The sequence below is a fragment of the Pseudorca crassidens genome, chromosome 12 (assembly GCF_039906515.1).
Source record: "Pseudorca crassidens isolate mPseCra1 chromosome 12, mPseCra1.hap1, whole genome shotgun sequence".
Lineage (NCBI taxonomy): Eukaryota > Metazoa > Chordata > Mammalia > Artiodactyla > Delphinidae > Pseudorca > Pseudorca crassidens.
In genome coordinates, this window is record NC_090307.1 from 78,542,094 (window position 1) to 78,569,014 (window position 26,921).

A 26,921-nucleotide genomic window follows, 5' to 3' on the forward strand; every position below is an offset into this window, starting at 1 on the left:
CTGGGTCATTGAATTTGGGAACATGAAGACATTGAGCGCTGGTTCCAAAGGTGTGACTCATAGGTTACTGGTAAAGCGTTTGGACGCTCTGGTTCAAATCCTATCTCAACCACTGTAGTCGTTTCCTAGGACTTCTGTAACAGACTCCCACCAACCAGGCTGCTTAATACAACAGACAGTCGCTCCCTGTTCTAGAGTGCGGAAGGATGAAATCACCGCGTTGGCAAGGGTTGGTTCCTTCTGGAGACTCTTCAGGAGCATCTCTTTCATGCCTCTCTCGTAGCTTCTGGTGGCTGCCAGCAATCCTTGGCCTATGGACACATCACTCCAGTCTCCGCTTCCGTCTGTGCGCCCCTCTGTGTGTCTGCTTCTCAAACCTCCCTCCGCTTGTCTCTTTGTAATTACACCAGTCATTGGATTTAGACACCTCCCACCCCCTGCCCCCGTAAATCCAGAGTAATCCCATCTTGAGATCTTTAATTCCACTTGCAAAAAATCCTATTTCCAAATAAGGTCACATTCACAGGTTCTGGGTGGACATGTCTTTTGGGGGCCACTATTCACCCCACTACCACAACGTCCTCCCCGAGCATCCTTCGGTATGTTCCTTACCCAATGCTGAGTTTTAGCAGTGACCTCATCTGGAATTCGTGGCCTGTCATAGAACCTCAATTCAGAGAATAAGAAAACGCACATAAAATCCTCTGCACCGGACTTCTCTGGTGGCGCAGTGGTTAAGAATCCGCCTGCCAATGCAGGGCACACGGGTTCGATCCCTGGTCTGGGAAGATCCCACATGCTGCGGAGCAACTAAGCCCGTGCACCACAACTACTGAGCCTGTGCTCTAGAGCCCGTGAGCCACAACTACTGAGCCCGCGAGCCACAACTACTGAAGCCCACGCACCTAGAGCCCATGCTCCGCAACAAGAGAAGCCACCACAATAAGAAGCCCACGCACCGCAACGAAGAGTAGCCCCAGCTCGCCACAACTAGAGAAAGCCCGCGCGCAGCAACGAAGACCCAACGCAGCCAAAACAAAACAAAACAAAACAAAACAAAACCCTCTGCACTAAGCCTCGCACACCCAATGCACACACACAAAAGGGCAACGCTTTATTGGTAGTAGCAAGAATGATATCAGTGTCACTGTCTCTCAGCCAGGAACTCTGACATACGGAGGGCGGGGCAGTGCAACCTCAAACATCTGGATAACAAGACTGTGGTGCTTTCCAACTCAGGCTATCTGGCATCCCGTAGACCCCAGAAACAGATGACAGAATGTCAAGATGATTGACTGCCCTCTTCCCTTTCCCCCAGACATTGGCAGGTTGTCTGAGCCTAAACGTCATGGACGTTTGCCACTGAAGACACACACACTTGTTTTCCCAAAGTCAGTTGCCAGTGGTTCCCGTGGACCATAGGATTCGGTGGCTGTCCCAGGATGTGTCAGGTACATACACAGTGTAGAGGCCCATCAAGGTCTGTTACTCAAATGGAATGGCTGGGAAGTGTCACAAACGTTGGAGGTCACACATTACTATGGGTTTGAATCTCAGTAGAGCTCCCTGGGAGCTGAGTGACATCGAGCAAATCATTTTACCCCTTTGAGCCTCACCTTCCTCACCCTTCACCTGGAACAAATCCCAACGTTATTCTGATGATTAACTAAAATCACATATATAATTTATATATACTGCAAGAGCTCAATAAGGTTTGCCATTTTTATTGTTAATCATTATTCGTAATAAACCATAAAGTGTATTGGTTCGGATGACTCCCACGAAAGGACAGTGGATTCAGTATCCCTCCAGTAGTGTTTCGCTTGGCAAGTGAATTGACATTTCCAAATCACTTGTTGCTGGAAAACACAGGTTCAAATCCTAATTCCCTCTCTTCCCACCTCTGTAACTTCATGTCTTTGGAGCCTCAGTTACTGCCTGTATAGAAAGGGGATGCTCCTGCTATGAAACAAGGTTACTCTGGGGGCTCAAACAAAAGGCTATGTGCTTATGTGTTCAGTCAACAATGATTTACTGAGTCCCGATGATGTTTCAGGTTATGAAAGGTGTGGGGGAGAGATGACAGTGAACAAGACACAATTTGTTCTTGCTGTCAGAAAGCTTATAGTTTAGAAGGAGAGTGTATTGTAAGCAATCATGAAATGTACAAATGTAATAGTTTCTTATTCTCATTCATAATTATTATGCCTTTCCCTCTCACAGCTGATACATGTTGGTGGAATAAGTTTAACAAAGTGTACTTAAATTTGGCCTGATTTCGGGAAGTCAGTCCTCGTGTCCCACTGGACAGAGGGTGTAGTGGGCCAAGATTTTCTTTTCATCCTAGTCACCCTTGCCTGCCACCTCTCATCCAATGGCAGCATGTGTGATCCCAGGGCCATTTTAGAGATGCTAGAAAATAGTTTTCAAACTCAGAGGTTTGCTTTGTAGGAATCTGGGCTTCTGGGTTTCAAAAACTGAATCCCTCTGAATTACACTGTTAAAAATGGTTAAAATGGTTAAATGTTGTAATATGTATCTGAATTTCATTCCTTTTCATGGCTGAATAATATTCCATTATGTGTATAGACCACATCTTCTTTATCCATTCATCTGTTGATGGACACTTAGGTTGTCACCATCTTTTGACTGCTCTAAATAAGGCTGCAATGGACATTGGTGCCCAGGTATCTCTTTCGGTCTCTGTTTTCAATTCTTCTGGGTGTGGAAGGGAGCAGAAGTGCTGGGTCATATGGTAATTCTATATCTAGCATTTTGAGGAACTGGCAAACTCTTTTCCACAGTTGCTGCACTATTTTGTATTCCCACCAGCAGTGTGCAAGGGTTCCAGCGTCTCCACATCCTGTCTAACACTTGTTATTGCCCCCGTAGTTTTGTAAAATTATAGCCATTCTAGAAGGTGTGAAGTGGTATCTCATTGCAGTTTTGATTTGCGTGTCTCGGATGACTAATGACATTGAGTATCGTTTCATGTGCTTACTGGTCATTTGTTATGTTCTTTGGAGAAATGGCTAGTCAAGTTCTTTGCCCATTTAAAAATCGGGTTATCTTTTTATTACATTTTAGGAGTTCTTTTAATAATCTGGATACTACCCCCTTAGCAGATGTGATTTGCAAATATTTTCTCCCTCCTCGTAGGTTGTCTTTTCACTTTCCTGATAACGTCTGTTGTTGCACAAAAGTTGTTTAATTTTGGTAAGGTCCAATTTATTTTTCTCCTGTTGCTCATGCTTTTGATATCATTTTTAAGAATCCGTTGTCAAATTCAAGGTCACGAAGATTTACTCCTCCGCTTTCTTCTAAGAGACGTATGGTTTTAGCTCATATAGTTAAGTCATTGCTCCATTTTCCTCGGTTCTTCACTCTTAAGCAGGTTCTCATAGATAATCAACAAGGACTTACTAAATAGCACAGGGAACTCTACTCAGTGCTCTGTAATAACCTATATGGGAAAAGAATCTGAAAAGAATAGGTACGTGTATATGTATAACTAAATCACTTCGCTGTATATCTGAAACTAACACAACATTGTAAATCAACGGTACTCCAATATAAAATAAAAAATTAACAAAAAAGAAGGCTGTCAATCTTGGGGTCATGCAAATGAGAATAAGCATCTAAGAGTGAGTTTCTCCTTCAGTTTTTCACCCTAGGTGCCTCACAGACCTTCCTCAGGGGAGCCCAGGCAGGCGGCAAGTCCCTCACAGGGAGCTGAAGAGGGGAGAAGTCTCACTGGGTTGCCTTGACTAGTGGGCCCAAGATAATAGACTCATGAAGTTGGGCCTGGGATGTGCCAGAGCCCTCTTGTGGTCTCAAGGGTGGCGTGGAAGTAACTAAGGAAGAAGATAGCAGGGCTCAGATAAGCCCCGATAATGGGACTTTGCAGAAGTGATGTTTAGGGACTGGTCTAGAAGGCGCGACAGGCACTGAGAACACCTCACCATTTGCTGCGATGGTTGAATGACAGTGGCTGAGGAGCCAGTGTGGCCCCCATAATTAGGTGTCGGCCTAGAGAGTCTGCAGATCTCAGCCATCGCCCCAGAGAAGTGTGGCCTAAGAAAGCCCTGAATTGCCTGTAATTGGTCTCAATGAACAGACAAAGCTTTTGCGACCAGTGGGATCTACATAGGAATTAAGTTCCACTGTAGACGAAGAAAGAGCCATTGTGGTGTGAGATCACACCGTTCCCAAAGATGATCTCCATATGTGAACAGAACACAGGAAGGTGATATGTTTTGCCTCAATTTCATCTCATATTTCATGTCACTCATCTCCCCAGGAAGAGAGAACTGTTTTCTAGCCTATATTTCCATTTACAGGGACACTCTGGGCAAGCAAAATGTTTACAAAGAGGCAGAAATCTCTAGAGGGTGGCTGTTACCTAGGGGTGATTTTTTATCATCTGGGGGGACATTTGACAATGCCTGGAGGTGTTTTTGCTTGTCAAAACTGGGGAGGAGGTACTTGTGGCATCTAGCGGTAGGGACCGGGGGTGCTGCTGAACATCCTGTAACGTATAGGGCAGCCCTCCACGACAAAACCCATTCCACAATGTCAGTAGTGGAGAGGTGGAGGAGCCCTGGTGTACCGTGATACATGTCGTGCTCTCTGTGCAGACAGGATGTAACACAACATCACACTTTTCCTGCAGCACATCATCATGTTGTAGAAAGAGCACCAGGTTGTGAGATGTCAGGCTCAGATGTCTCTGACTAGCTGCAAGCCTGGGAAGACCACTCCAACACCAAGAAAGATTCATTTCCACATTGTAAGTGTGAGCCCTGCCCTGCCTTCCTCTCAGAGGCTGAAATGAAAGCTGTAAACTGTGAAATTCCACAGTGCATCTTACAATAGTTAGCAATGGTGAGAATGAGCTGGCTGTTGAAATAACAGAGGAAAATTCTCTGAAGTCTTCCAAACACTCCAGCAGGAGCCCAATATCCCAGCCCAGTGGCTGCTATAACAAACAGCACCAAATGTTAGTGGTTTAACACCATAATAATTTACATCTTGATATGAAGATGCAATAATCCAACCTGATTGGGTGACTCGTCTAGGTGATTCTTAATGAGTAGCAACTCAGAGGCTCCAGTGCCCATTTGCCTTCCTTCCTTCTTTCCTTCCTTTCTTCCCTCCTTTAGACCCTCCATCCTGAGATTCTTGAAGTACCTTGCTTCTACTTTCACAGATGGTGAGAGAGAGTATGGAGGTTCATGAGGGAAGTTTTCTTGGGGGACAGACTTAGAAGTGGTGGGTATCACCTCTTCTTGTTTTCCATTGGCCAGACCTCAAATCACATGACCCCACTTGACCACAGAGGAGGCTGGGAAATGTAGTCAAACTGCGCTGAGGACAAAAGGAAAATGGATTTGGTGAGCACAGAGTAGCTTCTGCCCCAGCATCCTTTTATTTTTTCACCAACACAAATATATGTAGATTTGGTCTGGGTAGGATTCCAAATCATGGAGATTTGGGAGTTTATCTTCCATAAGCAACATATACTCCTCTTGAGGATGTTACACCTCCTCCAAGTCTGAGTATAAAGGGCATCAACCCCAGATCTTGTTTTGCCTGAGTGCAATTCTCTTCTTTCATTCAGCAAGGTCTTATGGGGTACCTGCTGCATGCCAGATGCTGTGAGTACAGCGGTGAAGAGGCAGAAAAGAAAATCCCTGTCCTTATGGCGCTTGCATTCTAGCTGGGGGAGATAGTGAATAAGCACATTATAAACAAACAAACAAGCAAACAAATTAGTAGGCTGTTCTTAAAGCATGCAGCAGATATTAGCCTGCCTCTGCTGTAAGAGGATTTGGACCAAGTATCCGTGTCTAAGTCAACTGAGCAGGGCCAATCAGATTTTTCTCTTTGGAATTTGAAGTGGAGACTTAGAGATGCTAAAACGTTCACAGTTCTGGAGGCCAGAAGTCCAATGTCAAGGTGTCAGCAGGTTTGGTTTCTTCTGAAGATTCTCTCCTTGGCGTGCACATGACCATCCTCTTGCTATGTGTTCAAATGGTCATCTCTTCACGCTCATGCATCTCCGGTGTCCTCTTCCCTTCTTATAAGGACACCAGTCCAATTGGATTAGGGTCTTACCTTAACAGCCTTACCTTAATTACCTCCTTAAAGATCTTATTCCTAAATACTGTGACATTCTGAGGTACTGTGGGCTGGGACTTCAACATATGAATGTTTTAGTGGGAACGGTTTCAGTCCGTAATGCCCGACCAGCTCTTCTGTCCTCCTGTTCTGTGAGAATGCTGCTTTCCTTACACTCAGTCTTCATATTTTTAACTGAGTACATTTGGTTGCTCTCTGCTCCTCTCAATTGAAAAATCCCTGCCTATTTCTTCCTCCACCTGTGTTGTACTCATCACTCATTTATTCTGCCACAAACATGACTGGTCATATACTTTGGGACACTCCCAGGGACACAAAGATGAACAAGACTTGGTTGGTGTCTTCGAGTTGGTGTTGCAAGCTCTGTCAATTGCAGGCTGCAAATTTCCAGTAATAATTAATTTTGACAACTTAGGCATGTACGGTCTTAGACCACATCATCTGCTAACTTGGCAAGGGTCTCTCCAGAGAGAGTGTTTTCTCTTGACTTGGGAACAGATGACATGGCACTGGGTAGGTCTATGGTTTGGGCATTGAGTAAGAATCACATGCACATAGAGTTTGGAAAGGTGCCGTTTCACAAAGGGAGATTTCAATTTGCTATGTCCTACTGCTCATATGAAATTGATGACCCTTGTTCTGCCTAACCTTTACCCTAACCCTAATGCATTATTACTTCTATGTTAGGAGGACAGTCTAGCTATAGAATTACAGATCTCAAGTGGACAAATCAGAGGCACGATGAAATATTCAACTTCCCCAGCCACAAAATGAAAACAACGTGAGGACTTAACATGTTTCACCTAGCAAAGTAACGATTTTTGTTTTTAACGAATTAAAGTATCCAGTTTGGGGCCAGAGTTTGGGAAAATGGACCACATGATCAGCTGTGATGGAAGGAGACTATTGCTCAATCTTTATTTACCAAAAGAATCAAGCATTTGAAACAGCTTCAAAGCAGCAAATTTACTGCAAGGAATTTTCTTAGGGATAGAACACGAAAGTTCAACTATGAATATGTTCATTGCCACTATATTTGCAATAGTAAAAGTGGGAAAAGCCAAATGTCTAATTCAATCCTAATTATTGAGTAAATTATGATATCTCCAGAAAATGGAATGTTCAACCATTACAGACTGATGCTGTAAAAGACTTTTTAATGACATGGAAGATGTTCAGATGCATTTTTTAAAAATTTATTTTTATTTATGTATTTATTTATTGGCTACGTTGCATCTTGGTTGCTGTGTGCGGGCTTTCTCTAGTTGCGGTGAACAGGGGCCACTCTTCGTTGCGGAGCACGGGCTTCTCATTGCGGTGGCTTCTCTTGTTGCGGAGCACGGGCTCTAGGTGCACAGGCTTCAGTAGTTGTGGCACGTGAGCTCAGTAGTTGTGGCTCACAAGCTCTAGAGCACAGGCTCAGTAGTTGTGGCGCACGGGCTTAGTTGCTCCGCGGCATGTGGGATCTTCCCGGACCAGGGCTCGAACCCGTGTCCCCTGCATTGGCAGGCGGATTCTTAACCACTGCACCACCAGGGAAGTCCCAGATGAATTTTTGAGTGAGGAAATGAGGCCATAATGCACGACGGAGAGTATAATCCCACTTTTGGAAAAAAAAAAGTGCATAGCAAAAACACCCAAAAAATGAACACTAAAAAGAAGTAGTTACCTCCAGGTGGCGGGCATATAATTGCTTTTCATTTTGTTCCGTTTTACTTCAGTGAGAAAATGTACAATGCTTAGCACTGCCTCACATGGAAAAATCACTAAACAGTGATTTGATATTTTTGATATTTTGATATTATTATTGATATTATACTTTTGATATTATTATTCACACCATCAGTCGAGTGGAGTAAATATCAACTTTTCAGGTTTGTTGTTAGACGTAAGCAAGATCGTGAAGCACCTGGTACACAATTGACTTTCAATAGATAATTTTTTTTTTCCTGGGAGAGAGGGTTAAGTATCACAGGGGTTGAGAATGAGGATTCCTCAGGCAGATGGACTTAGATTCAAATCCCTCTCTTTGGCCCCTTGCAAGCTGCTCAAAAATGTAGGTGAATTAATTATGCCTTCTGAGCCTCAGATTCTCCATTTGAAGATGGAGACAGCAATATCTATAGCCTAAGATTATTGTGAGCATGAAAGATGATGTACATAAATCATGTAGCACATGGGGAGTTTAGTCTCTGTTTTCTACCATGTTGTGTGAAAATAATATGTATTCAATTTGTAAAACAAAAAAGTGCAATTTTAAACGTAAGAAATACATAGATCTTAAAGCATTCAACCTTCTCCCTACATCTCGCTGCTACTCAGTTCAGTGAAAATGCATTTGGTAAAGAGCTAGGACATCACCAGTTTTAGGAAAGGAAAAGCGTGTAGAATGAGCTTACGAAAGCCAGGAGTTGATCATGGGAGAGAAAAAGGAAAGAAGCTCTTGTGAACTGAAAGGAATCTAGCTCAAAACTTTTTTTTTGTTTTTCCAGCAAGGCTTCCTTCAACCTAGAGCAGGAAATGTGTTGGAAGCATGAGTCTCCCCAAGTTTACTAGGATCATCTGCTTTCGATATCGCACGGATCCCCTGTGATCTCAGTTAGCAAGCTGCCTCCATCTGACGGATAAAGAAGTTATTTGCAAGCAAAATGCACAAACAAATAAAGATATATTATTAAGACGGGCATGACCTATTACGGATACACATACATGCATATCTCCAAAGTATCATCATTCCTTTCGTTCCTACTTAATTGATTTCTTTATTTTTTCAGCTTTACAGAGATATAATTGGCATATAACATTGTGTAAGTTGAAAGGATACAGTGTGATGATTTGATATACATATCTATTGTGACGTGATTACCACAGTAAGATTAGTTAACACATCCATCATCTCACATAGTTAAAACGCTTTTTTTAATGAGACCTTTTAAGATCTACTCTCTTAGGGACTTTCAAGTGTACAAGACAGTATTTTTAAGTGTAATCACCACATTGTACATTAGATCCCCAGAACTTATTCATTTAGTAACCGGAAGTTTGTATCCTTCGACCGCCTTTAGCCATTCCCTGCCCTGCCCCCCTGTCCCTGGCAACCACCAATTCACTCTCTTTTTCTAAGAGTCAGGATTTTTTAGATTCCAGATATAAATGCTATCAAACAGTATCTGTCTTTCTCTGTCTGATTTATTTCACTTAGCATAATGTCCTCAAGTTTCATCCATGTTGTCACAAATGTCCTTCTTTTTATGGCTAATATGTCACTGTATATAATTATATTAATTTTATATAACTAATATTATATGTAATAAGTTATATATAATTAAGAACATGTGATATTCCAGCACATATGTACATAGAGAGAGAATATGCCTATATATACACGATATAATGTGACATATATACTAAATAAAGTAATTTTAATTTTTTCTTTTCCTTTCTTTATCCATTTATCTACTGGCAGACACTTAGGTTGCTTCTATGTCTTGACTGCTGTAAATAGTGCTATAGCTGCTACACTATCTTTAAGGCCTCAGGAAGTGGTAAAGGTAGAGACCCATGGCAGCTGAGTTTGACCCAGACAAGCCCAGGAGAGCTGCCAGAGGAGGACAGACTTCCCAAAATGAGGGCATTTATTATTTAAACATTGATTGTTCTGTTTAAGTCATACAGATGGAAAAGGCTTTCTATTTGTAAAAGTCAATTTTTAATGGCAGATCAAAGTCTGCCAACATTTTGCTGGACCATGAGTTCTTGTGGATGCCAAAGAGGGGTGTGTCCAGCCTGCCAGAACAGGATCGCTAAGAATGATGGTGAACCCCTCTTTTCCATCTGGCAAATGGATATAACAAGCTTCATTAGCTCCTTGTTTCAGTCAGTGTCCTGCCAGAAAAATATAAACCATTCTCGATCTTTTACATGGAGAGAATTTAATATAGAGAATGAACTACCCAGGTGACAGAAGAGCGTAGAAGCCAAGCAGTCAATGGCAAGGCGACAGATCAGCAACAGAAGTGAGATGCTAGCATCCTCAGGCTGGAGGAACAACTAAAAGAGTCAGGGCTGGCTGGCAGGAATTCAATCCACGGCAAGGGCTGCTCTGCAAGAATTGGAACCAAGAAGAGACTCTTGGTCAAAACATGTCACAGGACAGCTCAGATTCAAGGGAAGGAGACATAGACGCCACCTCTTGACATGTGGAATTGCATTCACATATAAGGAAAGAAGGAAATGTCGGTGAACATCTTTGGAGACTACCACAATACGCGTTTGGGATTATTATGTTGTCTTGATGAATTGATATTTTTGACCTTTCTATCATCATAATATGCTTCCATTTATCTCTAAGTACACTCCTTGTCTTGAATTCTACCTCATCTGATATTAATATAACCACCTAGCTTTTTTGTGGTACACACATGGTATATTTTTTCCATCTTTTTACTTTTAATCTATCTGTGTCTACATTTATGGTATATCTCTTGTAGCACAATATAGATGGTTCTTGCTGTTTTATCCAATCAAATGCTCTCTGTCTTATAATCAGAGTGTTTAATTCATTCATCTTCAATGTAAATATTCATATGGTTGGGTTTGTCTACCATCTTAGTTCTTTTTTTTATATTTATCCTAGCTCTTTCTCCCCCTTCCCTACATTCTTTCATACTAACTGAATATTTTTAGCATAGCATTTTAATTTCTTCTGTTGTATTTTTAGCACATGCATCGAGGATTACAATATGCGTCCCTAACTTATCATGGTATAATCTGAATTAATATTTTATTTATCACCATATCACCTGAATTCATTTTAATGTACTATTACTCATCTAAGACCCTTACTACAATACACTTGAATTTATCTCTCCTGTCCTTTATGCTATTGGTATTACTTATTTTACTTTTATAAACTTCATAAACCCCACAACACATTACTCTACGACATATTAGTATGTTTTGCTGTAATCAGTTGTCTCTTAAAGAAATTAAGAAATACATATTTTTGAAGTTATTCGTATTTGTCCATATATTTACTGTTTCTAGCATGCAAGTCCTTTTGTGTTGATCTAGTATTCTGTCTAAAGAACTCTCTTTAACACTTCTTGCAGACAAGATTGCTGGTGATGAATTCTTTCAGTTTGTTTACCTTTGTCTTTACTTCGTCTTCTTTTTGAAGGATATTTTCAATGTATATAGCATTTTAAGTTAACCCTTTCTTCTACTCTAAAGATGTCATCCCATTGCCTCTGGTTTCCTTTTTTTTCTTTTTTTTTTTTTTAATGAGAAGTAAGCAGTAATTCTTACATTGTTCTTAGCATGGCATGTGTCTTTCTCTTCTTGTTGCTTGTAAGATTGTTTTTCATTAGGTTTTGTGTCTAGCAGTCTGACTATTATGTAACTAGGTGTGTTTTTCTCTGTGTTCATCTTTCTTTGGGTTTGTTGAGATTCTTAGATCAGTGGGCTGGTATGATCAATTAAATTTGGAGGATTTTCTGTCGTTATTTCCTCAAATATTGTTTCTACTCCAATCTCTTTGTCCTCATTTTCTAGGATGCCAATCACATATATATGTTAGACTGATAATGTCCTTAGATCACCAAGGCTCTGTTAACTTTTTTCAGTTTTTCTTTTTTTGAAGTGCTTCAGTTTAGACAGTTTGTACTGAGCTGTCTTCAAGTTCAGTAATCTTTTCTTCTGGGGTGTCCAGTCTGATGTTAAAACCCATTCAATCAATTTTTCTTAAATTCATATACTGTATTTTTCAGTTCTTGCATTTCATTTTGCTTTAAAAAAAGTTTCCATTCTTCTGTTAAGATTCCCTATCTCTTTGATCACTATTTTTATATTTTCTTTATTTTCTTAAACATATTTAAAATAGATACTTTAAGGTTCTTATGTACTAATTTTAACATTTATGTCACCTCTGTGTATGTTTCTGTTGTCTTTCTCCTTTTGGTTATGGGTTATGTTATCCTGTCCTGTACATATCTACTGACTTTTAAAAACTGCATTTGAAAACAGTGGAGACTATATTATTGAAGATATGAATTATTCTATCTTCTTTTAAAGAGAATTGAGTTTTGTTTTGGCAAGTAGCTAATTTAGTGGAGGCTTAGGCGAACCTTAGTGATCCGTTTAGACTTTGTCATGGTAGGTAAAAGAGTGTCTTTTTCTCTAAGGCTAGAATAGTTCTATCCCTAAGGCATGAGCTTTCTGGGTGTATCAAATTAATGCTTGGGTTATTCAACAGACTCTCTTCTTTTCCTGGTCAGAACTCCAATGTCTCCTAGCCCTATGTAACCTCTGGAATCACTATTTAATTCACAACACCCACTCCTCACTGCTTCCAGTAGTTGTTCTCTGCTAAGTTTCAGAGTCTAGCCTTGGACGTGTAAGTGTTTTGTCAAGACTTAGTGGGACCTCCATGCAGATTTCTGGTGTTTCTTGTCAGTGCGGTTTTTTGTTTCTACTGTCCTATCCCACAAACTCCAGCTGCATTGGTAAAACACCAAATTCCAATCTCTGTTTGCACTACCCAGCAAGATCACTGCTGTCTGTTTTGTCTCCATTTGTCTTTGCTGCTAGTGGAAAGGTGGGCTGAATGGGGAGCTAGTGTCAAGTGTTCCTTTCACTCAAAGATCTCAGGTCTTTACTGTTTGTTGTCCCACGTCTGAAAACAGTTGCTTCACATTTAGGAGGGAGGGTGAGTCTGGTGTCAGATAGTCTACCATGGCTGGAACCAAGAGCCTCACAGGTTTTTGAGAATGAAATGATATAATACTGATAAAGTCTCAGGGATACAGTGATTAATAAATAGTAGCTCATCTGATTTTAATATTCTATTACACACCTAACTGTCTCACTAGACTGTAGATTCTTCAGGTTAAAGACTGTGCCTTGGACTCCTCTGGTGGTCCAGAGGTTAAGACTCTGTGCTTCCATTGCAAGGGGCACGGGTTTGATCCTTGGTGGGGGAACTAAGATCCTGCATGCCACACAGCCACAAAAATAAATAAATAAAAAGTTTAAAAATTAAAAAAAAAGGCTGTGCCTTACTCCTTTTTACATCCCCAATGCCTAACACAAAGCCTGGCATACGGTGCCTGTCAACAAATATTTTTTGAACTCAGGTAGCCTGAACTGAGAAATGGGTTGATGAAACACTGCTGTAGATATAAAGACAGAGTTCAGGAAGCGTGATTACCAGTCAGTTCTGGTGCTCACTTTGAACCCATTGTGGTGTTAAATACAAACCAAATACTTTAGTATCCCAGCAATCTTTTCCTTGCTTATTTCCATATTTTAAGTGTATTTAGTACTATACAGTCTCCTCCTCAGTGTCAAGCCCTTTGCCAGGTGTGAAGTGGAGAGATGAAATACGATGTAAATTGTGATCCCAACAATCTCGATACCTGTATCAGAGATGATACAAATATGTACATAATACTCTAATGAAAAGCTAACTTTCATGAGTCTCTTGAGTGATCAAAAGACTTCAAGAATTCCACAAATGAGAAATAATGCATGTGGGGGAGGGGTAGGAGATAAGTCTGGATAGGTTGGGATGGGATCAGATTAGGTTGGGTCTTGAATTTCACAGTAACCCCCAAACTCAAAAGTTTGAACTTTTGGGGGGATGTCAACTGCAGAAGCCTTAGAAAAATTTTTGTGCAGCAAAGTGATTGACTTTGATGTTCTCCTATGTATTTATTTATGTTTACCTGAAGGTACTGCCCCGAAAATATAAAAGGGAGAATGAGAAAGCTGGAAAAAGAGAACCTAGGAGAGAAAAGTTTAGGTGGCATAAATGTCTACTAAAGAATCCGTTTGCATCTGACACAGGCACCCAAATCCCTGATTCCCTATGGGGGGGATCCTGGCTTACGCTCACCTCTTTCCTGGGTACCTATCTCAAAACAGGGTTCTAAAATTCAATAGGGCAAATTTGACATTTGGAGTCATCAGAAGCCATTGCCTGCTTTCTCACTGGTCCTGCATAGGCCCTTTTTATAGTCATATTTGTCCTCACAACGCACAAAATCAGGATGACGGTCCCCATGGTCTTAATCCTGAACATTTTTCCTTGAACACCAAGCCTTGATTAGCTGTTAAGCTCTAAAGCTCCTAACCTGCTACTTGCTTTCTTGTATTGATCTTCCTTGACCCTCTTCTTGGGTCAAGTCTTCCTCCCTCCCTCTTAATCTCCCTATGGAACTCTTCCTTTTGGTATAGCGTTGACCAATATGTTTTAATCACAGCATAAACCCTCAGGCAATAGGTTTCCACTTCTGTCTACCCCCTTTACACTTTGTCTCAGATCTTTATGTAGGATCCATCTCATTTCCTTAAGTGAGGCAAGAGAGTACTTTGGTTAAAATCATGGGTCTCAGAGTTAGTCCTGGATTCAAATCTTGGCTCTTAAATTTTTGTAGATGAGTGATCTTGTCCAATACACCTCACTTCTCTTAGGTGGGGAAATCAAGTCTTATGAGGATTAAATGAGATATTGAATATAAAACATCTCAGTCAGTATCAAGCCAATGTTGTCATTCTTTAAAAGCTCCTCCTTCCTTTTGTATCTTCAGGATGAAAGTCACAAGCTTAGCTAGGTTTGGGGGATTTGAAATCAAAGTTTAGAAAATCTAGACATGGTATCTGTGTTGGTTCATGTATTGTCCAAACGAATGGCTTATTACTTAACTTCTCTCATTTAATTTTCTTAAGACCTCACTCCCTCCCCTTAGGTCTCTGGTTCCAGTTGGTAGAAGTCAAAATGAACCACAAAAATAACAGAATCTGTTTCCAGGATTGCTCAATAAAATCCGATTATGCCCAAAACCCCAGGCAGTGTCACTGATGCACAGACATGAAACATTTTCTTCAAGGGGATGATGATTTACAGGAATTCTCTGGGATCTTTCTGTCTTCCTTCATGAAATGGTTCCCTTAATCCACTATCCTCTAGATAAACTGCCAACATCTCCAAAACAATCTCCTATAAATTATCTATGTGGTAGAGAGCTAGCATTCATTGGGGAACTATTTTGTGCCAGACATCGGACGAAGCCCCTTAGGTAGATTATCTCTTTTTGATTCTTCGGTCCTGTAAGGTTTTCCTTAGCCTTATTTTACAGATGAAAAAACTGAACTTCAGAAAATGTAGGTTATTTGCCCAAGGTCATGGGTTGAGCCAGATTCAAACTCAGTTCTGTTTATTTCAACCAGCCTCTGCTGCCTCTTTGCAGAGACCTCCAACTTCCAGTCTCCATTGTATCAGGAGCAAATCAACCACACTGTCATATTTTCATGTTTTAAAGCTGTTAGTTTTCCTAGCCTCTTCCCCCATCCTACCCCCTCCATTCATTCCATTATAGAACATTCAATACATGCAGCCTTTGAAGGGAGACAAACCTGAAAGCTCCAGTGAAATGAGAATGCTAAGGCTTCTTCAAACTTAAGTAGCATTAGAAGCAATTACATTTGTGCAAATGTAGAAAAGATTGTTGCTATTTCTGATCACCCCACACCCCAAGGCAGTAAACTAGGAAGAAAGCTATTAACCGTTTCAGATCAAAGTTCTAGGCAGCAAAGACCCACCCTCTATTGACAGCGTAATAGGATGACACCTCTTTTTTTCAAAGTGAAACCGAAAAGAGTTTTCTTACTCAAATAAATTCACGTTTTTATCTCAAAATATGTTTTCCTGGGAACAGTTTTCCATGGCAATTCTGGTGCACATCTACATGATTCATCTATTGGAAAAAAGACACACTAATAACCTTAGATCTTCGCTTTTAGCCACAGCTTTTATTCCTTTTCCTTTCCTTCTTCTTTCATAGCGGCATCTGTCATGGCATCTAAACCCAGTATTGTTTTCACAAACACATACAAGGCTATGGCTAAAAGGAGACTCTGAGAGGATGATGGAAAATGAGGCGAAGCAAGATGTATTTAAAAATGTATGAAGGTGTAAATAATATCACTTGCAAAGTGCAAAGATGTAAAACTTGCAAAGACGTGGACTGTTAGGTCTGAAGGAGAGAGAGAAACATTCTGCCCAACTGACTCCTTAGGAATGGTTGTTCTCAGTTATCCATTGCTGTGTTACAAACCACTCCAAAACTTAGGGAGCTTTCAAAGGACAGTTTATTTTTTCTGACAGCTCTGCGACCTGGGCTGGGCTCAGCTGTGCAGTTCTTCTGCTCCATGTGGGATCTGCTGGAGCTGGAATGTCTAAGACAGATGTGAAAACTTGCATGACAGGTGCTTTGGCTGGAATGGCTGGAAAAGCTGGGGTCTACTTAGCCATCATGCTCCTCCACACGTGGCCTTTCTCTTGGGTTCCTCAGGCTTTGTCACAGTGTGGTAGCTTGGGGTCATTGGACTTCTTAAATGGTGCTGGCTTCCAAAGGGCAGAAGCTGCCTGGACTCAAAAGTCCCAGGACTCCATTTGCTCCATCTTGTATCAGTCAAGTCAAGTCAAAAGGCCAACCCAGGTTTAAGGGGAGGAAAACACACTCCACCTTTGGAGGGGATGCCCAACCCATGGGAAGGACTCATGGTGACCATTGTTGGAGACTTTCTCACACATAGGAGCCAGCACGCTGCTTGAAAACAACTCTTTCAAATATAAGTTAAGATTTTTTTTAAGTCTGTATTGAATTTGTTACAATATTGCTTCTGTTTTGTATTCTTTTGGCCGCAAGGCATCTGGGATTTTAGCTCCCTGACCAGGGATCGAACTCGCACTCCCTGCATCGGCAGGCGAAGTCTTAACCACTGGACTGCCAGGGAAGTCCCTCAAATATAAGTTAAGATGAATGGGATATTCTGCAACAATGAAAATGAATAAACTGCAGCCGCGTGCAAAAGCATCGACAAGTCTTCCGAACCTCACCACCGTACAAAACACACAAAATAACGCATAACGTGTGATTCATTTTATGAATTTTAGAAGCAAGCAGAGTAAAGGATACTGCTCACCGATGCATGTATAGGTGGCAAAATTATGAAGAAAAGCAAGAGGAAAATATCATAAAAGTCAGATTCGTGGTTAATTCTAGACAGGATCCAGGTGGTTGTAATCAGGAAGTAGTTGCTGGGGGCTTCTAGGTGCTGGCAGTATTTTTTTTCCTTGTCCTGGGTGATGGTCCTATTCATATTTGATTTCATTGTTAAATTGATCATTTATGCATACAAGTGAGTGTATGTGTTATACTTCTAAATTTAAAAAAAGCAAAAAGTAAATTTTGGCTAAACATAAATTCGTTATATGTACACTCAATGTGCGTAGCTGACTAGCATGAGCGTGATGAAACAGAAAAATGATAGGGGACCCGCTTCTCTGCCTAAAACCTCAGGTTCCCTCATGGGAATGTTAGCTGGTGATTCCTGAATTGCTGATGTGTCCCAGGCTCTCACTAGGCGCCTTAGTACATTATTGTACATAAGCCAGAGAAAACCCCAAGAAGTCGGTATTATGTCCATTTTCCAGAGAAAGATACAACGGCTGGTTAAGTGCAGCTCCGAGGTCACACAGCATTTGAACCCCGTCTGCCTGACTCTGAACTTCCTCCATAAAAAAGCCCTTGGCACAGGGGTCCTGAACATCAACAGATTTCACCCATCTCCTATGCTCTGGCCAGTCAAATCCAGAAGGGGCGGTACCCAGGTCACCACCAGCACAGAAGCGTAATTGTTCAGGCCTTGTTCTCGCTGGGGAAGTGGCCCATCGCAACCACCGGGGGACTTGGCTAGGTGTCAGGCCCTGATGGAAGGTTCTCCTCTTGGCTGCCGGCTGTTGACAGTCTGAGTGGCTGCCTAGGCTGTGCCAGGTTGTAATAAAGCTGCCCGGCTCCCAAGATCTGCCGACAAAGGGAGTGCGAGGGCAGCGGAGTCCGCCTCCAAATTCCAGGAATCACGTGGTGTTTATGCTGAGGTCAACCTCCCATCACCCTATCCGCTGGATGCCACTGCTGTCTGGAAGGGCCGAGTCTGGAGAAAGTCCAGATTAAATAATAGTGTAAAAAGGAGCACATCTCTGTTTTGGGTTTTACAGATTATGCCGTTTCAAAGGGACAAGAGCAAAGTTTTAGGGCACTTATTGGGGTCTACTAAACCATCACCTACTTAAATGTATTAGAGAAAAATTTCTTGTTGAAAAAAAGGGGGGTATGTCTGCGGTATTTCTTTTGAGAAATTATTTAGCCTTAGGTTGGTGCTTCTTTTTATGGGTACTAGAAAAACAGACTGAGTACTATGTTGTCATTAGTAACTTCGAGGGGGTGGGGAACAGAGGGGGATGTTCTCAGTAATGACAGTGCTTACATCGTCAAAACTCTTTCAAATCCATTACTGTCTTCCAACTGCTCTGCAAGGTGAGTGGGTTGGATAGCATTAGATTAAATTAAAAGATGAAACTAGGCATTAAAGGGGCTCTTTTCTAGAATCCATGTTTAGAGAGTAAATTATTTTCTCTTTGCTTCACATTCAAAATTGAGGAAGAAGTTTTGGGTGATGGTGATTATGGTAAAACGAATACATACACCACTGATACTAACATTAAGATGAAGAAGAAGGAGAATGGGAAAAGGAGAGGGAGAGAGGGAGGAGGAGGAAAATAAGGAGGAGGTGGAGAAGAAGAAGAAGGAGAAGGAGAGAAGAAGAGGAAGAGAAAGAAGCAGGAAGGGGGAGGGTAAATAATGGTGTGTCATAAGCACCTACCATGCACAGTTTATTGTGTGAGACTCTTTCTTACCTACTCTTCCCTTGGAGGACTTGCCCCTCCCCAGTGCCAGGAAGGAATGCCATAACTTCACTATATGATCATATGTTGGACACCCAGCCCAAGTTGGGTCAATCCAACTTCTCTGTCCTGGAAATTTGGAATAGGGGGCTATGAGATACTGACTTGGCTCTGCTGAGGCTTGAAAGCTGAGACTAGGACGGCCACGTTGGGGGAGAGTGTTAACAGAGCAAAGAATACCCCTCTACAGAGAGAAAAGAAAGGAAGAGTTGTGATTGGAGATTTCATGAGCGCCCAGAGGAAAGGATGGTGGGAATCAGGCCCTTGTGAGGCCCAATTATATTACTAACTTTGAGCAATTCGAGGGCTTCCTGGATCCCTCCAATAAGTTCCCTTTCACCTCAGTTAGTTTCAGCGGGTTTCTGCTTCTTGTGACCAAATGATCAAGGTATCATCTCTGAGCCTTTCACCACCTTACCCAAGCTTTACTCTTTGAAAGGAAAAGTAACTGAAGCATAGAGTGGGTAAACGACTTGCTCAGTCACATCATTAGTACTGCAAAGCTGAGATAAGAATCAAGGTCCTCTACAGCCTGAAATCTTTTCCCTACTAAAGGTGGTAGCTGAGGAAATCCATGGGAAATCATATAAGGATCCTATAAGGAAATCATATCCTTATTATTTCGCCACTCAATTCAGGACTCCTTTGGTTGCAAAAAAAGAAAAATCCTATTCAAGGTCACGTGAATTTTTTAAGGAATATTTTCTCATATAAACTAAGAAGTCTATTCATGGGGTAGAATTAGCTGTAGCCATGACTGCTATCATAGGCTTAAGCCATGTTGTCTGAATCTATCCTTCTCCCTCCCTCAGTTCTACTTCCTGTTAGTTGGCTTCATTCTGAAACAGACTTGCTCCAGTCTGTGACAAAGATGGCTACATATGGCTACATAAACTCTGGGTTTATATCTTTCCAGTTTATCAGTTCAGGTTGGACCAAGAAAGCCACTTTACTCATTATTCCAGCAACCCTTCCAGGAATGACTCTCATTGGTCTAATTTGAGTCACATGTCGACTCCTGAGCCAATCACTAGCCAGGAGGACTGAATGCTTAGATTGGCTGGAACTAGGTCATGTGCCTACTGTGGAATACAGTGGTGGATACTCAGACCACGTTTACCGTATCACCTGAAAATAGGAGAGGGGTGATATCTCAGAGGAAGCACTGGATGTTGTTATGTAAAGAAAGGAGAGTGGATAGTGAGTGGAGAGGTCAAAGCAACAGACATCCAATACTCACTTGTTCAATTAGTCCTGTCTGGGATCTATCATTGTACAACATTTTCTAGAATTCTCCTTTGGGTCAGTGGGCTTGGTGGGGGATTTTAGGAATTAGGAAATTGTAGCTGTTTTGAAATAGATTAGCTCATATTCCTCATTTGACACTAAGAACTTAAGTGACTTGCGCTAGGCACACATCTGTTGGGAAAGAGGCAGGCCTGTTCCAGATACCCAGGCTGGGACACCAAGTTGGCTTTGCAGCCTGGCGTCTTCCTTTTCAGAGCTGCTTTGGCTAACCCAGCAAGCAAGCATCTGGCAGTTTCAAGACTTCTCACCATTTCCCAACAAGACTTCTGGCATTGTCTTGACCAAAGGGGATGGTCCAGACGCTATAATGAGATGATATCAGAAATCTAAATGTGAAACAGGCATTCCCACATTCCCATTAGCCAATGTGAGTGTATGTTACACATCATTTTCTTCTCACATTTCATTGTTACCAACTAGTTCTCTTAAAAATATATATATATATATAGAGAGAGAGAGAGAGAGAGAGAGAGAGGAACAGATGTAGTATTGATGAAATTGCTATTTTGGATATGAAAGGAAGAGGGGTCACCCAAATGTGTTATCAAGTGAGATCTTGAACTTTTTTCTAAAGACCTTCAAAAAATTTAACTACTATTTGCTTTTGATGGTTGAATCTTAGATGAGTCAAAGATCTGGGGACACGAAACCATGCTGGTAGGAATTGGGCCGTGGGTCCTCCTTTTTTGACAAGAACTAGTTAATGTATTTTCCCACAGTTTCTACCTCTCTCTCTCTCTTTTTCACCATTAGGGCTACGTCTTAGTAGTCATGAGTCATTGCACTGGTGCTCTCGAAGTCCAAAGAAATTATCAGTGGTGATATCCCTATATAAAGAGGTAAAATAAATGGTTGCATGTTTTTGTGAAAAAACGAGAGAGAGCACATTTCACTATGAAACAGAGTGAAGGATGCTTTTCTGAATTGAATAGGCAGACCTATAGCCCTTTTTACTCACTATGTTTGAGGAAGCTGAGTTCATGTCCCAATGATGAAGTCTGATGTTCTGAGGCTTGAGGTGAGGAAACTGAAGCCCGGGGAGGAATTGAGACTTGTTCAGCGTCATACAACAAGCGAGTGTTGGACACCAATGAGGACCCGGGGTTATTAACCCGGGGTTCCGTGTGCTTCCTTTTGTGGTACTGTCAGCCCTCATCCAGGGGGTCCCCTATCAGGTCAAAGTTAACGGCACCTTTTGTAAGCAATGTTTTGTAATCTCCCTTTCCTATGCTGGAATGAAAATGATAGATTATAAAAACTACATATATCATTTAGAAATAACATAACCTACCTACACACATAATTGAAACGCACATATGTAGCTGCAGTATAACTGAGAAACAGGACACAGAGGACGCACGACAGATAATCCCGTGTTGCACCTGTTTGCAGAATTGCTGTGAATGCAGACACTACTGTCGCCAGCTGATATGAATGTGTTGTGCTGCACTGTGCGGACAGCTCAGATCCTATTAGTGGCATTTCCACCTTGTCCTGAACGCAGCCAAGTCCAATTTTTCCTTGCATTGCACGGTAGCAGCGTGTTTGGAAAATCCAGGAAACATCGAAACTGAGAAAAAAGGATTTGCGATTCTATATAAAAAACAGGGTTAGGTTCTGGGCTTAGATAATTATTGACATGTTTTTCACCTACAGAAATGTCTAGTGGTGGATTTGAAAGTCCTGTGAGATACAGGGCAATCTTTTATAGGGTCCTGTTTACTACAGGACGTCTCACATCCCTGACCCTTGCCCATTACGTGCCAGTTATGCACCCCACAAACACTGAGACATGCGCCCACAAATTTTTGACACTCCCCTTAGTTGGTGATGCTACTGTCATTGAGAACCACTGTTCTAGACCTTTCTCAGCTTCATTCTTCATTCATTTGGTTGAATCTGTACTGCTGGAGAGATACCCCAAAGGATGGTGGGCTATTTTGAATCACCGGAAGCTATGCCTAATGATGCCAATTCCTGGGGACTTGCCCATTCTGTTTAAATAAGGAACAGCCTGCAGTGATTACTTGGGAGTGGATTCAGAGGAAATTCTGTGACGACCTGGGAATAATAATCCAAATGCCAACACAGGTACTCTCGAGCAAAAGCAAACCTCCCAATGGAAACCAGTAAGAGTGGCGACTGGGGGCCAGCCCTCAAAGAGTTTAGCGTGGTGAGGAACGATGACCCCAGAGGGATACTAGGGCCCAAGAAACAGGTAAAATAGAGCAGACCAGGCCCTGTCCTGTGCAACAAGAAGAGAGTGAGAAAGCTGGGCCCGGGGCCGTTGTTATGCAAATGAACACACACACACAAATCCCCAAACTCTGAGCGCTCCCTTGTACAGTGGCTTGAGAGAGTCCTCAAAGATGTTTTTACCACATGTGCAAGAAATTAAAATTAGGCTTAAGCTCATCTGAAGAGCCACTTTGACATTGCCATATGGTGGGAGCAAAGCTGCTTTTTGGATTTAGCAAACATCTTAAACTATTTTTCAAATGATTTAGGTTCAGGAAGACCCCAAACATATTTTTTTTCTTCAAGTACCTTTTCCCCCTCATTTTAAACCCTAGGGTATTTTGAAGAAAATTCAAGCCACATGGTTCTGATTCATTTACACTTAACTCATCAACATATTGTTTTGCAAGAGTCATTTAAAGTCTTTAAAAAGACCTTTTAAAATATATTTTAAATGTACATACACACACACACACACACACACACCCACACACACACCCTAACAATTCTTCTGCTAAGGAATAAGGAACTATATTTTGCTAAGAATTAACTATCTCTAAACACCAAAGAAACAAAATCAGATGAATCCCTTCAAGTTCTCAACTTAGCAAAAGAAAGTTCCCCCTTCTAGCTAAAGGCAGGCGCACCAAACGTTCGTGTGCCAACATAGCTTAAGTCCCAGAGGGAGGAAGAGGGACGCCCATAACTGAAGGACCTGGACAAAGATGTAGGGAGACTCCTTGAGGATTGGAGGCCAGAAGCCCCAGAATGTGGATGCTGTCAGCTTTGCAGAGAGGTGCTCACAAAGGATTTAGATCTGTGCTTTTATGGAAATCTATCTTGTTCATGCTGGTAGGTTGCTTTGAGATAGATAGATAGATGATAGAAAAATAGATAGATAGATAGATAGATTGACAGCTAGAATAGGTAGAGAGAATAGACAGAGATAGATAAATACAGATATATTATACATACATGTATGTGCATATATATATATGTTTATATGTGGTATGTGAGATGTATATATGTGTGTGTGTGTCTCTCTCTCTCTATATATATATATTCACCATCATTATTGTCATCATCTAGCAGAAAAAAGAATCCTTCTTCAAGAAATAAATAAACATACAAAAAAACCTTACAGGGAACATCAATATAGAAAGTAGATGAAATCAACATTTTTCACAGGTTAAATTTATGACATTCAAATGTTAATATGTACCAAACATAAAATCAGACACTGGAAAAGTGAGGCTGTTGTGATGAGCATAAAATGTGAAATCAGATATTAGCTGTGGCTTTGGAAATCTTGTACAAGTTCTTTCAACTTCTTACTGTATAGTTCTTAGTTGTCACAATGTCAAGACACTATGGATTAAGAGACATTTAGTAACTGCAAATGGTAACATTAAAAAAAATGATACTTTACAATCTCAGGGTATCCTTCAGTCAACCTGATCTAGAGGAGTGAAAGGACAATAAGAAATTCATGCTTTCAGATTACATCCCTAAAATATTTAGTAAGTATGGCTTGTAGTACATGCAAGTTAGCTGAGAAGTAACTTAATTTACTTCCAGAGTAATAAACACCCATAATAAAATGTTACCCAACATAATATGGTCCACATTCAATTTTTATTGCAACCCAGTGCCTTAAGGCAAATCCTAGCCACAAACATATCTCTATCCTCAAGACAAAACAAACAAACAGAACACCAATGAATTAGTACTACCACTTATCCATAAAGATGCATTTGATACAAGTAGCAGAAAAGTTGACCAGTAGTGGCATAAGCAATTAAGATATTTAATTATCTCACATGTTATTATCAAAGGCAAAAAGAAGAAAGATAACACGATTTTTGCCCTTAAAAAAGCACCGTATCTGCTTTCTACATTGTGAATGAGTTTACGTGTGTCTTGCACATGTGAAACGTTCCTCCAGAGTGTGGATGGATTTGATTTGACAAGAGGATGACCAGGTGTTAAGATAGAGAGGCGGAAAGGCAAGAAAACATTATCATAACCTCCAAGGTGCATGATCTGGTATTTCCAATTTAAATCTCCCTTCCCTTGTCTCTCTTCCCACCTGAATCAGAGATTCACTCTGTGGACCACCACCTACAGAGAGAATTTAACTGCACAAGCTCCAAGTCTTTGCCTGGGCTGTTCTGTCTGTTGACTATATTGCAGATACTGAAACCGACCCATCTTTCTATCTACTAAGAGCTAACTCAAATTCCTGATCGCCATGAAGCTTTCTCCAGCCCTCCACACCAGAATTATTCACTGTTTGAGTCTCTCCTTAGTAACTCTACTGTAACTACTAATACTTTTTATTTTTTTAAATTGGGGTATAGTTGCTTCACAATGTTGTGTTAGTTTCTGATGTACAGTGAAGGGAATCAGCTATACGTATACATAGACCCCCTCTTTTCGGATTTCCTTCCCACTTAGGTCACCACAAAGCGTTGAGTAGAGTTCCATGTGCTCTACAGCAGGTTCTCATTAGTTATCTATTTTATACATTGTAGTGTATATATGTCAATCCCCATCTCCCAGTTCATCCCGCCCCCCGCTTTTCCCTCTTGGTGTCCATATGTTTGTTCTCTACGCCTTATTAATCATTGCTTTGGGTGATTTGATGACTTGTGTCAAATCCTGTGCTGAGAACTTTACAAACATTTATCTCATTTAATACCCATAACAATCCATTGAAATCATTTCCTCTTCCTCCCCTGCCCCCTCCTCTTTGTTCTTTTCCTTCTTCTCCTTCTTCTTTCGCTTCAACATCGGCATCATTTTCTCCCCCGTCTCCTCTTCCTTCTTTATCATTATTATTCTCACTTTATAAGCAAGGAAACTGAGGTTTGGAGAGGGTTAACAACTTATTTAAGCTCACACATCAGGCTAAGTGAATGAACCAGGCTTTGAACCCTAGTCTGACTTGAGCTCCCTCCGTCAACTTCTGTCAACCGTTCTGCTTTACAGCATCTCTACAGCATCTCCACCCTTTAGCCATACGTCACAGCTAATGGTATACCTGCCACCTCCTCTGCCAGCCTGTCAGATATTTATGGGCCGTGATTTTGTATTCTTCAACTCTAAATCTCAGTTTGGGGCACCGTGCCTGACACACTGCAGGCCTCTGTAAATATCGATATTAACACTTGTTTTAAAAACTATTTTTGAAGGGGAAAATCATTCTCATGGCTAAAAAAACCACAAGTTAAAAAGGAGAATAGAATGAAAAGTCTTTTATTCCTGACCCCCAGGCACCCGCTTCCCCGCTTCTCTGAGCCAGTTGGTTATACTGATTTCTTAGTTATCTTTCTAGACATATTTTATGCCATACAAGAAAATACATACATACACCTCTTTCTTCCTTTTTAAATATAAATTGTAGTGCACTTGTAAATACTGTTCTGTGCTTTTATGGTAGCTATTTGTTATTGTTGTTTTTACTATTAGCTATTATTCATCTTATTGATAAGGCTATCTAAAAAAAAACCTGTTAACCTTTCCTTCTACACTCAGCGTAAATATTTATTGAGGTCTGACTCAAGTTGGAATGAAAAGAAGAGTCCCGTGCTTGCAGTATCTCTGTACGTTCATTGCTGTCCCTCCCAATTAGACAGGAGGCCCTCTGGGCAGCCCTGGGGTCTTGTTCCCAGCCCTTTCTATCCTCTACCCAGTCAGGAATCCCCAGGGTTTGTTAGTCTGGCCTAAACCCCAGAGGGAGGGACTGAAGGCCCAGGCTCCAACACTGAACGTGGCCAGAAGCACTAACTCATGATGTTTACACATTTCAGCAGGTAAGTCTGGGTAGGGCGCAGTGGATTTGGAAACTTGAAACTACACAGGAGCTCTTGGTCAATACTCAATGGCTTTCCAGCCTCCATATGGAATTCTAATATGCCCTTTCTTTAATCTTGTAAGTTCTCTCCGGTTTTATCTTTGATTGGCAGTCTCACTTCTGCTTTCTGTTCCAGTGTGTGAAAGCCAGAGGGTGTCTGAGCAAATCAGTAGCTTTCTCTCCCTTCCATCAGATGGTTCCGTCAACACCACTCGAGTTGAGGGAAGGGGCAAATAATGTGGCATCAGTTTTTGCTTCTGGTAGAACATTCCTCTGTCCTGTTCCCATGATGGCTTTTCCCAACCCTTAGAATTTAGCAAGGCTAAAAGAAAGGGAGGGGCGGGGGCAGCTGAAATCCACAGGTTTCCAACAGCAGTCTGCTGTTTCTACCAAGGAGAGTGGTTTCCTTGGGCTTCTCTCCCTTCTCCAAACCTCTTCTCTGCGTCTCCAATGTTTATACCTTATGCTCCTGTTCTACCTCCCAAGATGGCTGGCATAGTACCGGCAATCTCTGACTCAGAGTTTCTCTTTTACTCTCTCTCTGCCTCCTGAGTCTAGCCGTTTGCCCAC